The following is a 15,884-nucleotide window of genomic DNA, read 5'->3' on the forward strand; positions in this document are numbered from 1 at the left end:
TGTAGGCAAATTGCAGAAATTGCACCCATCTCTTTCATTTGCATTCCACTGGCAAGAGCACTCCCCATGGACGCTTTGGCACATCCCTGAGATGAGGTTGGGAGTTACCACTGTTGGCTGGGCACACTGTGTCCAGGAGGCAGGGTGGGCAGAAAGGGCAGACACTAGCATTCTTTACAAGCTCGGATTTGTTGAACTTTTAGGTTTCCTCTCCTGACAACTGATCATAGATTTTTCTTTTCCTTGGTTTGTTTGTTTTTTTTTCTGTTGATTTATACAGATGAATTAATGAATAGTTAGTGAGAGTCTTGACTGTCTGAAATAAAATATATGTTCTGGATTTGCGTATTTATACAATAAATTTGATCACTTAACATGTGCTAGTGTAGATGCCTAAACAAAGCTGTTTCAAAATATGAGTTTTATTTAAATCATACCATATTTTTGTAAGTTCAGTTTTCCTCTATAAAAAATTAACACATATTCTGTTTTCTTTTTTCTTGAAATATAAAATCCTACCCACTGATTTTATTAAAAATTACACAAGTCTATATGTTATTGGCTTCTTAAAATTCCTTCGATTGTGGAAAGTTCTTTAGGTGTATGTGAACTACTTAAAATTAAAACTTACTAGAGTCTGCTTCTTAGATCCAACTGTAGCTACAGGAGAATCAGAGATCTGATATGACCATGAGGGAATTCTCTTGATCAATGAATTTCAGCGTTCATTCCTGTCTGTGTGATATTATTTGTGATGTCTAATTAGAGATTGTTCTAAAGATTGAGCAAAGTAACCTGAAGAAAACACTAGAAAATGCAAAGCTCATGTCAGTGTTAGGAATTAGAAATGCAAATAGTGTTTCAAAAGCACATATGGATATCACTAGATGTCATTTAAACCTGTTTCTAGTTCCATGGACATATTCAGCCTCCTGTTTTCACAGATACTGCTCTGGTCTTCCACAATCACTACTCTCTCTCTCTCTCTCTCTCTCTCTCTCTCTCTCTCTCTCTCTCTCTCTCTCTCTCTGTGTGTGTGTGTGTGTGTGTGTGTGTGTGTGTCCGTGAGCACGCGCATGTGTGAGCATGCACATGTGCACATAAACATATGCGTGGGTGTGGTTGGAATAGCAAGCATGTGCCCAACCACAGTTCTATGAGTCAAGCTCTTCTGAGACTTGTGTTTACTCTGAGCTGTTCTATTCCTCATGGCAACACAGGGCTTTCCAGCCCAGCGCCAATCAGTTCCGGGAGAAGCCCATCAGTTCCGGGAGAAGCCCATCAGTTCACGTTGTACTTCAGAGTTTCTTTCTGTCGCTCTTCCAGAGAAGCACATGTCGTATTCATCTCTGTCAGCACTGGATCTGAGTCTTCCTTCATCTCCTGCAGTTTTGCATCCCGTCTGACCCACACAGTCAATGTCTGATTACTTGGCTGAGACCCCAGCAAGCTCCCCCTATCAGTACCTCACCGGAGCATCTCTGCCCTCCGTGGGGGAATCCTCAGGCTTGGCTGAGAAGCAAAAAGACAGGGGTGTGTGGAGGCCAGTATAAGAATAGTCGAGGGTATGATTTTAATTTTATTAGAATTTTAATAATGTGCTGGAGAAATGAGCCTTTTTAACAACAATATAGAACTCATTATTTTGTCCATGCAGGTGAAGCTTAGCTTAGAAATCACCTTCCTGGTGGTTATTTTTCTCTCTGCAACCCAGTCCTGTAGATGACTGGAATGTAGCATCAGAAAGAAGAAATGAGCTGAGGGGAGAAAGGTGGAAGAATTAGATGGATTCCAGGCTCCTTCCTTCCTCCGACCCGGGGTGAAGTTAACGTTAATTTCTTTAATGAGCAGATACAACTGTTGTATTGCTAGGATACTCTAGTTGCTGAGATGTGGCAGAATCTGAGACAAGTGAGGTCCTGCTCTCATGGAGTTTAAATTAATATGCTAGAGGATAAAAGGACATACAGAGCAAGTAACAAAGAGACACACAACAATTGACAAACAAATAGGAATGTATCCAGTGGTGGCAAATCCCATGGAAAGATTTTAAGATTTTAAAAAGAGTGACATGTAAAGTATGGTCATTAAGGTATATATATATATATATATATATATATGTATATATATATATATATATATATATATACATATATATATGCTATGTTCTCATAAAGAATAGAATAGCAATCAGCTATCTCTTTCATAAATTCATATTGAAATATTCATCTCCAATGTGAGAATATTAGTGGATGGATATTTGAAAGGTCATTAGATCATGATGATAGAGCCCTCATGGATGGGACTGAATGGGAATGGTGGCAGTTATAAGAGGTAGCAGAGAATACTCTAGCCTCTCACACTGTGTGCTGGCTCAGAGAGACAAAACCACCCATGACAACTTGGATCCTCACCTGGTGTTGACTATCCTGATTTTGAATTCCCAAGCTTTAGAACTGTGAATTATAAATTCCTGTAATTTATAAGTTTATATGGCATTTTTTTTTTCGAGACAGGGTTTCTCTGTGTAGCTTTGCACCTTTCCTGGAACTCACTTGGTAGCCCAGGCTGGCCTCAAACTCACAAAGATCTGCCTGCCTCTGCCTTCCGAGTGCTGGGATTACAGGTGTGCGCCACCACCGCCTGGTTGGCATTATTTTATGGCAGCCCAAATGAACTCAGACAGAAGTTGAGACCTTAATAAGAAATAAGCCATGTGAGCTAAGCAGCCAGAGTACACTGAGTGAAAGGCTTAGAAATAGCTAAAACTCAGGCCCCAGGGGACACAGGAAAGGGGAAGGCTACCTAGTGTGATGAATGAGAATAGAGTTGGCAAGTACATGAGGTGGCTAGAGCCAGATCACCCAGCCCTCCATCAGGTAGGGCAAGGAGCCTAGATTACCAGGGCAAGAGTTTAATCAGAAAAGGGTCCATTTTGAGGAGCCTTAGGGACACTGGAAACGCCACAGCTGTCAGAATCAGGAAACTGTAAGATTTAGGGAGTCTGTGCGGGTTGGTTCACGGGCCAGTTGTTTGAGAGCATAAAGCAGACAGTGAAGAGAAAGGAGCCATTACAGAAACAGGATCCAGCTGTGGAGGAAAGGGCGGCAGCAGCAGGCATGGCGGGTTGCGTAAAGCTCTACAGGGTGAAACAAACAGATCTTCCTGATGGAGACTGAGTAGGGTTACTGTGGCTCCATACACACCCGAGTACCTGGGACTCGGACAGGCCCCCAACGTCCCGTGGTGAAGGCTTGGAGCAGTAAGCCAGCTCTAGAACCCACACATGTAAACCTGCAAGTTCTGGTTCCATGGGCAAATCCTCACCAGTAGGAGACCAGAGTCCACAAGCATTTTGGAGGACAGGGTAGCTTCATTGGGCTGGGGCTCACTAAGAGTGGCAACCCAGCAGCAAAGAATCTTGCTCTTGATGGGTTTGGATCCAGTCAGTGCTCTGTAGCTTTGGGTCTGGACACTGCTTAAACTAAGCTTTAATGTTGATGCAAAGCAAGCCCTGATGAGGAACAAACATGGAATTTCTCTGCACCCAGAACCTGATTGTGCGTGCCACGGGCAGGCAGGCCCTGGCTTAAGAAAAGACGAACCGAAGCTTCTTATACCAACAACACCTCAGAACAGCAGCGAGTGTCCACGCTTTAGTATCCGTGCAATGTCTAATTGTATGGTCTTTAATTTTTATTGCAAGTAAAACTCTTCTATATGGCCCCAAAGTCCATATGCTTCATCACAGACCACCCTGCCTCCTAAGTGCTTAAACTTTTTATTAATTGCAGTAAAATTGAGCCAAAATTATGAGTTGAAATGAAGCCTATTTCAAGGAGATGTAAGAAATATTACATAAAAATCTGTATAGCTGCTGACTTGAAACCACATAGGTAGCTCATGACCTGCCGGCATGTGTAGTATTTCCTATAAAAAGGTAGCACCAAGACCATGGTTATTTTATTAGCAGCACTCATTTCTTGATGCCTTTCTGTGCTCTGGGGAAGAGGGCAGAACACGTTCTACATGATCTCATTCCCCTCTGTTTGTGTATTTAGTAATGTTCCAGAGGAGCCGAAGGGCGTCGAGGGCCGTGTGCTCTGCCTTGTGTCATCTGGATTGCAGTCGCTTTCCCACTAACGTGTCTTCTTCACCTCATGGAGCTCATGCAGTCACTCACTTGAACTGCCTTTGCTTTTCCTGAGAACAAAGGCAATAACAAATTACCTAAACTGGCCACTTGGCCCACAGATATGCAGACAATAATGCACATAGGGAAAGAGAGATTGAGGCGTCTGCTCTCGGCCACACAACTGCTGTCTGTTATACAGTGAACCCAGAATCCGACCCATCTTCTATTAACTGTCACTTTCTCCAAAACAGAGCTTCACGTGAGAGCCAGAGTTAAGCCAGTGTGTGTTCCGAGTTGGGACATCTCTATGTCAGTTCTCCTTGGCCAGGCCATTTCCAAACAATCAATGAATCAGATGGAGTCAGAAATGACTCCTGCAAATGCTATGTGGTGTTTTTAACTGGCCCGTGTGTAAGGAACTGGGGAAAGACAGCTAAAACAAAAACACTGTGGCTTGAGACCGAGTAAGCACCACCTGGAGGAAATAGACCTTCGCTTCTCCGGCAGCCTCACCTGGGGCAACATTCTCCCCAGCTCAGGAATAAGTATGTCAGTGTCTGCTTTGCCACTTCTGCTCAAGCGTGTCCTCTTCATCCCCACCATCATCTGCTCACAGGCTGAACCTCAGCTCAGGACACCAGCAAGCAGGATGGAGCTAAAGAGAGAAGATGCTAAGATGACCTTCTCAGGTGGGTCGTTTTAGTGTGGAGGTAGTAATGAGCATTCCAGATCACTTTAGGTGTGTGTGTGTGTGTGTGTGTGTGTGTGTGTGTGTGTGTGTGTTGACAGGATGGGTGATCTTTAATGATGGCTGAAGCAGAGATCTTGTCTTTACTGACCCGCTGATGGAGTTCCCTGAATTGAATAGAAGCGGTCTCTTCTATCATGAAAGGAGCCAGTCACCGAAAAATCTCTGGTGGGACTAGAAAGCCTGACCAAACATAAAGGAGGCGTTGATTTAATGTAGGTGTTGGCAGTGCACAGGGAACAAGGATACATGTAAGGTTTAGTGGATGCCGCAGTGTCCTCTGAGAGGAAGAAACAAAGGAATAAATGAAGAGACCAAGAATTGAATGTCACACACCAGTGTCCCAGCCACCAGAGAGACGAAGGCAAGAGGGGAGGGCCAACTAAACCAGGACTTTGGACTAACCTGAGCAATATAGCAAAACCCCATCTTGGGGGGAAAAAAAACAAAAAGAGCCCAACCAAAGTGGGATGTGAAGCTATCACGTTCCTACTGAAGAGGGAGGGTCTCAAATACTGCTCACTTTTATGTAGTTTATTTACAGATAAATTGGATAGCCATCAGTAAGCACAGGGATTTAACTGAAGTGTGCGCCCGCTGTATCACACCCACCGCCATGCCTGTTGAATTACTCCTTGGTGATCTTCTAAGGTGCTCTTGAGGAGGAGAGAGTAACAAACATGGCTGCCGTGGTGATATCAAGGCTGGCAAGGGAAGAGGGTGGAGGGTGGCAGATAAACCCCAAGAACAAGCTGCATTCTGCAGGGGGCCTAGAGAACAAAAGACCTTCCTAGGTTGGAGCTCTCTGTGCCACATGAGCTTGCTAACTAGGAGGAGGAAACGGCCCTCTTCTCCCTCCGCATGTGGAAGTTTCATAAGCAGATCCAGGGTGTTGATGGCTTGACTCAGAGAGTGAGTCAGACCCCACTCCACCCAGGAACAGAGGCACAGTGGAGTCTTTCAGAGGACAGGTGTGAGTCATGCTGGAGCACGGACCTACACTGTGACATCACCACACAGCCTGTGAGGGGGCCACCAAGCGGCTGCAAAAGTAGTGGCCGCATCTGCCTTCAGTTGAGTTCTATTAGATTAATCATAGCAAGGTGAACAGCTGCTACCCGCTTTATGGACAACCAGAACTCGTGAGAATGAGTGTGAAAGGCTTTATTAATAAGGCTGTGATAATAGAAAGCTGGGTTCTGATTAAATTTTGTTTAGCATGTGTTTGTGGACACCAGTGTATCTTGTAGGGATTCTCAGAGGTGGCAATTACATTTAAAAACTGTAACAGCAAATATCCCTTAAAAAGCATCTTATAGTTAGTCATAATATATCCACACATATGTATATACAATGTATGTTTATATACACAAAACTGTTCACTACAGTGGATTTTTTAAATAATAAATATCCAGCAATAAATGATCGCTTGTTGGATATTACTTAATTAGATTATACTCTATCTATATAATGAGATGTTATAGAACTCTGAACAAGTAAAAAGATATATATATGATATAGATATGGACAGATATATATATAAATGAATGAATATATATTTATAGATATGAAATGAATAAAAATGAATGGAAGACAACGTTTTACAAATAACTATATAGTTGGATACTTTGGTGTTTTAAATAAGAATAGCCCTCATAGGTTCATATATTTATACTTAGTTGGTGAAACTGTTTGGGAAGGATTTAGAAGGTGTGGCTTTGTTGAAGGAGATGTGTCACTTTGAGGTTTCAAGAAACTCATGCCAGTCCCAGAGTTCTCTCCCTCTTCTCCCTCTCCCTCTCCCTCCCCCCCCACTCCCTGCACTGCGGCTGTGAATTAAGATATGAGCACTCATATATTCCTTTGCTGCACCATCATGAAGTCTAACCCTCTGAAATATGAAACCCAATTAAATGCTTTCTTTTGTAAATTGCCTTGGTTGTAGTATTTTATCACAGTAATAGAAAGCTAAGATAGACACTTAGACACTTCGTGTGAAAAAGAACACTTGGGTTGGCAAGATGGCTCAGTGAGTAAAATTACCTCCCACCAAGCCTGATGACCAGAGTTTAAAACACAGAACCAACGTGGTAAAGGACAGAACAGACTTCTACAAGGAGCTGTGCTTTGACCTCCACACCTAGACATTATTTGGAAAGTTGAGGGAGCAGCTATAGTCAGGTTAGATACTGCAGAAGAACTCATGTGCTTGTGGAGATGGAGTGGCGAAAGAAAGAACTGGTTTGTTAAAGTTAGCTCTTCTGCTTAATGTGTCCTTTAAAATATGTTAAGCTCTATAGAAAAATGCATAAATGCTTTCAGTATTCAGAGATCAAGTCAGTCACCACATCATTGGTTGCTGAAAAACTTCCAAGTTTCCATGAATAAGGATTCAAGTGCCCTGAAGCAATTTCATTGTTAATGTTTTCAGACTGCCATGTTTTCTCCTTAGCACCATTTTCAAGGAGTTCGGAGGCATTCTTTTCCAGGATGCTTCCTTTCTTAATTCAGACACTCATTGATCTAATCATAAAAGGAAGCCATTAGAGACACCCTATGCCAGATATTACTCATGCTTGATAAATTGCATGCCCAGAGGGATGGGAAAAAGCACATCCATAAAAATAGAATGTAATTCACATTGATTAAAACAGCATGTGCCAAGCAGCACTTTTTATGGAAGAGGAGAAGTGGCAATAAGTATCCAGGAACTCAAAAACTGAGTGCAGGAGATGCTGGGTCCCTGTGAGTTTCAATTACTTACCAAAATTTTCTTGATTGTTTATTTTGTATTAGGTGGTGCATGGAGGATTAGCAAGAGGACAATATGGTGAAAGAATAAGTGAGGTCATAATTGCAGAGCAGTGCCCAAAGTGACATATTACTATACCATTCTATTCACTTAGAAACAAGTGAAGAAGAGATGAGGTCCTAGAATAAGTGCATGCAAAACAGCATCTATCTATGGAAGGACGTGGGATTTAGAGAAAGGCAAGTGTGCTGCTGTCCTTGTTTGGAAGGATGCAGACTTCAAATTGACTATCTTCCCTACAACTTCACCTTAGAATCTAATAAGCGTTAAAGCTTAATATACACCATGTTCCAAGTTGGGTGTCTTATTTCTCCATCCTTTCCCCCATGGGCTCTGGGCTCCTTGATGTTTCTTCTTTAGTTCTAGATAACTATTTCCTCCTTCTTTCCTTAGGCAAATGCCTAGAAGGGGTGTGTGTGTGTGTGTGTGTGTGTGTGTGTGTGTGTGTGTGTGTGTGTGATGCATGGCTGTACATGTGTATGTGTGGGTTCACACTCCGAGGTATACACATGGGGAGGCTAGGGAAGCTCATTGGGTGCTCTCTTTCATTCTCTAAGGTAATCTTTTGAGACAGGGCCTCCCCCTGAGCGTGGAGCTGTGTTTTGGCTAGACTGGTTGGACAGCAAGCCGCCTGTGTTCCTGTCTTCCATGCTCAGTCTCCAGTGAGGGATTACGGACATGCATGGCCACACCGGACTTTACACAATTGCCAGTGATCTGAGCTCGACTCTTCATGATTGAAGAGCAAGCACTAACCCCTGAACCATCTCTCTAACCACTAGAACCACTACTGATGATCGTTTCTTCCGTGTTGTCCTGGGGAGATCATTTCTCCATCTTTGGTCTACAAAACTAAAGAGTTACATTATATTACAAGGGCCAATAGGTATTAATTTAAATATTCTGTTTTTTAGTAAGCTTGTAAGGGGTATTAGAACTAAGGCTTGCCTGTACACCATATTGAAAGTATCAGCCAGTACTCCTGGCTCTGCTAAATAGAGCTCTGTGTGCCCTCCCAGATCTCAGAGCCTCTAGGCTTCTACGCTCCACTTGGCAGATAGTGCTCATTTGTACTACAAGACCGATCACGTAGTTCTCCAGTCTGAAATCGCCAAGAGCCCGCATTTCACTCTGAGGATAGACTGATTACATGGCCTAGCACCTCTGCTCCCTCATACCGCCCCCTGCCCCCTGCCCACTGCCTCATCCCGCCCCCCCACCCCCTCATCCCGCCCCCTGCCCACTGCCTCATCCCGCCCCCCACCCCCTCATCCCACCCTCTGCCCACTCCCTCATCCTGCCCCCTGTGCCCTGCCCACCCCCTCATCCCATCCCCTGCCCACTCCCTCATCCCGCCCCCTGTCTACTTTTCACCAGGACTTCTGCACCCAGCCTGGCTTACTTCTTCAGCCTCTACCAGACATGCTGGACACGCCCCCTCAGACTCCAGTTTTGAATCATCTGTCCTTTTCCTTACCCTAATCCATCATATAGTGATCTCCCCTCTTATACCCTGTTTCTACTCATCTTTCTCTCATCTTGTGTATCCATGTCAAACACCCAACATGTTTAACATATAATTTGGTTTGTTATCTGGCACCTACAGCCCATCCTCATAATATGAGCTCCAGAATGGCAAGGATTTGTTTGGTTTCTTATCTGTTGTGTCCCCTCAATCTATGAAAGCACTCAGAATATTGTATGTATTCAATGCATATTTATGGGTTATCTGTCTCTCAGCAGTCATGAATTACATGTAGTTCATGCAGGAGTAGGGCCTTCTGAAAATTTTCACATTTTATTGACATGTTAGCTGGTGTTGTAATTATGCAGGTTTTCTTTAGGTGAGCGTTCTGTTAAGATTTCATGGGCGCAGCTTTCCTGTCTTGTATAGAAGACACCATCTTGTGGCAGAGGTCTGGTTCTCTGACCCTTACAGTCCTTCTGCAATATTTCCTGAACCTTAGGTGCAAGGGTCACATTGTAGATGTGTCACGGGGAGGTTGGGAACCCCACCATGTACTCTGCATTCGAACCAGGTGTGTATTTCTGTAATGGTCTCCATCTGATGCAGGAAGGAGCTTCTTCAAGGGGTGAGGGCTGCACTTACCTGATGGTAGGAGGAGAAAGGGGGACCTCCCACTGCCAGTTTCCTGCATAATTACCAACTGCATCCTCAAAGCTTATCCTTATGCTCACGAATGAGTGAGGAATATCTTTCTAATGAAGGAAGTCAATGAGCCTCAAAATAGAAAGACCAGGCTCATGGGTAGGATGATTCAAGACTGTTATGATGTCATTTCATCCCAGGGTGTGCTTTGGAGTCAGTGCAACTTAATCAAAATCCCAGAAGGGTATTTTGTAACCATTAATAAAATAATTATAAAGTTTACATGGAGAGGCAATAGACTCTGGATAACTCTACAGTATTAAAAGAGAATGAAGTATGAGGACTTATTACCATAGTCAACCTCAAGGCTGTGACATTTTAGCAAAATACTAGAAAAAATAATCAGTAGAATGAAACAGACAATCCAGAAATTGGCCCCTAGAAATAGAGTGAACTGATCATCAACAAAGGAGAAAAGACTGAAGATTATCATTTTTTAGTGGATGGTGCTGAAACTATCAGACATTCACATGCAAAAAATCTAGACAAAGATTTACACATGTCATAAAAATTAACTCCAGTTGGATTCAAACCCAAAAATAAACTATGAAAGTATAAAACTCTAACACATGAGAAAAACCAAGTGACCTTGCATGTGTTGACAAAAATTAAAAACTTCTGTCCAAATGTTAAGATAATTAAAAGACATACCACATACATACAGAAATATGAAACTTGTAACAAAATTATGTAAAGAATTCTTACAGCTAACTTCAAATGAAAAAAATTAAACAACAAGAAAAAGTTCTGCACAGGCACTCATCAGAGCCAAGGCACAAGTTACAAGTAAGATGTGGGAAAATACTCAATATATATCATCAGGGAACTGCAAATTAAAAGAGGCAATGCAACTATTCGGGTAGTTAACATCCAAAACACTGATAACTCCAAGTGCTGTCAAGGACACAGGCCAACAAAAGCACTCATTCAATGCTGGTGGAAATGCAAACTAGCACAGCCACTTTGAAAGTTTCTTATAAAATTAAAAATAGTCTTAGCATATGATACATGTTCCTTGTACTTTTCCAAACAAGTTGGCATTTATGCCCATAGTAACTTTAGTCACAACAACCCAATTGTGGAAGTAAAATGATGCCCTTCAATAGGTGAATGGATATTGAGTTGAATAGTATTTAGTGACAAAAATAAATGAGCTATCAATCAGGCCACCAAATGAGATTAGAGAGTCTTAAATGTATTTTGGTAATTTAAAAAAAAATCTAGAAAAAAAACATACTATGATTTCAACTGAACAGAATTCTTGAAAAGGCAAAATTATAGACATAATAAAGTGGGCAGTGGGTATCAGAGGTTGATGGGGTATGAAGTTGAATCAAGGGACAAGAAGGGATTTTTAGGGCAGTGAACTGCTCTGTATGGTGCCATTATCTCCAAAGAAAGAGAACAAACAGGCAATAAGCACATGTTATAACACATTGTCCAAACTCAGAAATGAACACAAAGAGTGAACCTAGTGTGAATTCTGGATTTTAGTTAACAACACATCAATATCGGTTCATCAATCTAACATATGTATGATATGAATGTAAGAGATTGGCAATAGGAAAAATTGTGGGCAGGATATGGAAACTTTTCTGCTGAATTTTTCTATAAAATGTCTCTAATCATCAGTCTATTAAACTTGTGGTATTTTCTTCTACTTTCATTAACATGTATTAATTATGTTATTAATAGTTTTCACGGTAATATTGCAACAAATGTACCCAGCATACCAACCATCAAATCGAGCCTTCTACATACTCTCCCTCCTCATACTCCCAACCTTGAGTAATCAGTGTTCTAATTTTGGGTCAGCTTTATTTAGCTTCTACATATGAAAAAGAACATATGGTCCATGTCTTTCTGTGCCTTGCTTATTTTACTTAACATACTATTCTCCTATCTTATCCATTTGCTGAAAATAACAGGATTTCTCGAATGTTGGCAGAGAAATGAAGGAAAAGGTACTCTCATCCATGGTTCTTATGAAAAACATAATGAAAGTTCTTCAGTAAAACTACAAATAGATATATGACCCAGCAATGCCACTTCTAATTTTAATTATTATAGGTCATATTATATATCTAACCAAAAGAAATAAAGTAAGCACAATGAAGGCTGGAGAGATGGCTCAGCAGTTAGGAGCACTTGTTCTTGCAGAGGACCTGGGTTCAATTCCCAGAGCCCACATGGTAGCTCACAACCATCTGTGACTCTGGTTCCAGGGGATCCAACACTTTCTTCTTATCTCAGTGGACACCAGGTATGCACCAGGCACATAGACATACATGCAAGCAAAACACCCATACATATAAAAATATAAAAAAAATTAGCGCAATGAAGAGATACCTGCCTGCCCTACTTATTACAATACTGTTTCTAATAGCTAAGATATAGAATCAGCTTAGGTGCCAATCAATGGCTGAATAGATAAGAAAATGTGCTGCACAGCAGCTAGTGAGATGCCCAGCAGGTAAAGAAAATGTCGTGTCTGTAGACAATATAATGTTATTCAGCCACAAAGTCTATTGATTTAAAAAAACATTTTAACTAGGGGTCCTCTGAGTTATTTGTCATCTTTAGGGTCAGAGAGGACTCTGTGGCCATACAAGGTGGGTGAATGAAGAATGGGATATGATACACTTCAAGGAACAGAGAGGACCAAATTTTTTTTTTTCAGAGAGGACCAAATTATGTAGCGTTCTGCAAGCCAGAGGAAGGAGTTTTGATTTCATTCTGTATATCATGGGATGTTTATGGGGGCAATTCTGAGTTCAAAAATTCTCTCTGGCATATCATGAAAAGTAGATGATTCCTGTTGTGGAAGACATGAGATGTTTACAAGGTTATTGGTTGCATCAGTTAATGCGTTAACCTCAAGGACACCAAAATGCATCCATGTTGCATTAAGGAATGAAAACAGAGACACTTCCCCTTAGATTATTTTAACCAAGAGTGAATCCAAGTTGAATTCTCTGTTTCTCTCCCTTTGCCTTTTGTCTGTCTGTAGTTTACAGTAACTAGCCTATCTGCAATCTGGTGTGTATGTGTGTGTGTGTGTGTGTGTGTGTGTGTGTGTGTGTGTGTGTGGTTCCTGTGAGTTGTGTCTATTCCTGTGTCTATTGCTGTGTCTGTCCCCCACAAAGGGCTTTTCTCTGTATCTATTGAACAGCACATTAAATATGGTATGGGAAAGGAATAAGGGATACTTTCAGAAATCTCTAAGAGTTTTACAAGAGAAAAAAACTTTACTCACTCCAAAAGCATTCATAAAAGCAAACAATACTGCAAAGAGATTTTATCAGCCTATATCCACGTTGCTTGCTGCATTTATGGTAGATATGTGTTGTATAAGGCCACTTCCAGTCTCTTGGCTGCTTTCAGCCATCAAAATCTGAGTTTCTTTTATCCTTGTTAAGTCTGAGATGCCTATGAAACTTCCAGGTGGAGACATCACTCTTACCGATATCATGAATGATGCTACTAACATATCAATATTGGCAATGGGAGAGAAAATGTGAGTTTTCAAGATGTTGAATTTGAGATGTTTAAGAGAGCTGAAAGGAGTTGTCGAGTATGCATGTAGAGATCTCAGTCTGAAACTGACAAGAGAAAGTCAAGTATGAAGATAACTTGTGGACATTTGTGTTATGTCAGCTACAGTTAGATGAAACTATGAGGTTGAAAAATGTTGCTTCTTGGATTTTGTATGCTACATTCCCACTTTTCCTTGCAGTTCCAGGAAGTCACAAAGAGGAATAAGCATGCTCTCCATGCTGACTCTTTCTAACCCTGGCCTGTAACTCAGGTCTTGTCTTCTGTAAATGCTTCCACTGGACACCACCATCAAATTCATGGGTGGCTGGAGATGGGAGCAGAACGCGGGGATGTGACATTGCTTCCAGTATTTTTATTTCTCTTAATTCTCTCTCTCTCTCTCTCTCTCTCTCTCTCTCTCTCTCTCTCTCTCTCTCTCTCTCTCTCTCTCTCCCTCTCTCTCTGTTTGTGTGTGTGTGTGTCTGTGTCTGTGTCTCCCTCTTTCTCTCCCTTCCTCCCTTCTCTCTGTCTCTTTCTCTGTGTGTCTGTGTCTGTGTCTGTCTGTCTGTCTGTCTGTCTGTCTCTCTCTCTCTCTCTCTCTCTCTCTCTCTCTCTCTCTCTCTCTCTCTCTCTCTCTCTCTCTCTCTCTTAGAAAGGGCCTGAAGTCCACATAGCCAACACTTCTTTGTACCAGATTCACAGTCCTATGAAGTTTCAAAGTCTCTCCATCTGTGTCATATAATCCAAATAGGATTGGGTTTCAGAAGGATTGAAAACAAGCTGGCAAATTCCAAAAATACACTTTGCCACAAGCATCTGATTCCTGGTGCGGGTCTCTTTTCCATTCTATACATGTGTCTACATCCATCTGTCTAAATAGAAATTAGTTTAATTTTATCTCTGCACTGATGGAGAATTTCATATTTTGAGAACTCTCTCATCATTCTTGAAACATTTATTTTCTCCTTTTTGTTTCTTGAGGAAGGAGAAATTTCTAAGGTAAAATTTCTCTAGGAATGAAATACTCAGGAGAGAGATAAAAATCTAATTTTGTAAAAACACTCATTAATGTATGAAAATATTGACCTTGGAAGTTATCTGGGGCTTGTGAAGAGCTATTTCTGCTCTATTCCATGCCCCAGTACATTTTTAAGCCAAATTTTGAAATTATTTTTAAACTGAATATCACATGAATAAAATATCAGTTTTCCTAATTGTTACTTGTGCATATTTAAGGTTTGAGTATATAGTATAAGCTATGTACTACATAATTTTTAAAAGCTTTGTTTTCTTTCTAGAATACTGGAAAGAAATTATGCTTCAGAAAATAGGGATAATTACATTATTTGATCTCTAGAAATGAACACTCAATCATTTGGTCTCTGGACACATTTATATTCTCAAAAATCAATGTCACTAGGAACTATGCACTGTTGTGTATTAAGATGACAGGTATATGATAGACACACAAGATACAAATGTGTATTTTATATAAGTATATCATAAATCTGAGAAAATCATACAACATAAGACTATAGAAGCACATATCCCATTATTTGTTAAAATGGTGACACCATGGTAGATGTACAGTGTAAGTGTGCAAAATCCTAGAATAATCATGATAGTCAGGACTTCAAAGGCTTCCTTGAGTCTCAAGGACTAGCAGTAGTTCCCAGGAAACAGCACAAAAAGATTGTTCTTTTCAATCTCAGTTCATACAGTGACATGAGATGGCACTGGTCAAGATAATCTTTAATGTCCTTGCTCTGGTTCTCTGCGATCTTAGACTCCAATGTCCGTGCATTTCAGCTTACAAATTCTTTCACATGTTCATTGACTCATATTTTTGGCAGGTCATGTTTCATTTAAAAATTAGCCCTAAGGCTTGGACCTGCCTAGGCTCAGTGCACCAGGCTCTGCTGAATCCCCATGGGAGACCTTGATTTGGGGGATGTGGGGATGTGGGGTGGCTTGGGAGAGAGGGCTGGGGGTGGGAGGAGGGAGGAGGTGGGATCTGTGGGTTGTATGTAGAGTGAGTAGAAAATTTCTTAATAAAGAAAAATGAAAAAAGAAAGAAAGAAAGAAAGAAATCAGCCCTAAAAACTCCCTGGCTTCAGAAGATGCTATGGAGGTCCAGTGTGGCAGAGGACTTGCTGCTATGACCTTAAGTAAGAGATCCCATCTCATTTTCAGTAAAGAACCTTCGTTATTCATCCATTTCATAAAGTTGTATTTCACAATAGATTTAATTTTACAAAATAGGCCCCCAAGCACTTGGACCTAATTAAAAAAAAAACAAAAACAAAAACAGTGTTCAGAATGGAGAGAACTACCTCCAAATCATATATCCCATAGAGGTCTAGTACTCCGAATATAGAAAGAACTATTAAACTCAGTCTTAAAAAGCAGAGCAGCACAGTTGAAAAATAGAAGAGTGTGGGAGCCCGTTCCGGGGTTCCTCGTGGCTTTACCCAGCAGGTCC

The 15,884-nt window shown here is 41.2% G+C and overlaps 1 protein-coding gene across 3 annotated transcripts in view; it reads left to right on the forward strand.

Moving 5' to 3' along the window:
• Psd3 (pleckstrin and Sec7 domain containing 3) overlaps positions 1-15,884 on the forward strand; it is a 539,468-nt gene that overhangs the window by 50,493 nt on the left and 473,091 nt on the right. Inside the window, exon 1 of one of the 3 annotated variants that reach the window (XM_076553256.1) lies at positions 4,153-4,824. The exons of the other annotated variants lie outside the window; for them this stretch is intronic. The gene's annotated coding sequence lies outside the window, so the exon portion shown is untranslated. Of the gene's footprint in view, positions 1-4,152; positions 4,825-15,884 lie in introns of those variants that run through there. 3 annotated transcript variants of the gene reach the window in all.

The sequence above is a fragment of the Peromyscus maniculatus genome, chromosome 17 (assembly GCF_049852395.1).
Source record: "Peromyscus maniculatus bairdii isolate BWxNUB_F1_BW_parent chromosome 17, HU_Pman_BW_mat_3.1, whole genome shotgun sequence".
Classification (NCBI taxonomy): domain Eukaryota; kingdom Metazoa; phylum Chordata; class Mammalia; order Rodentia; family Cricetidae; genus Peromyscus; species Peromyscus maniculatus.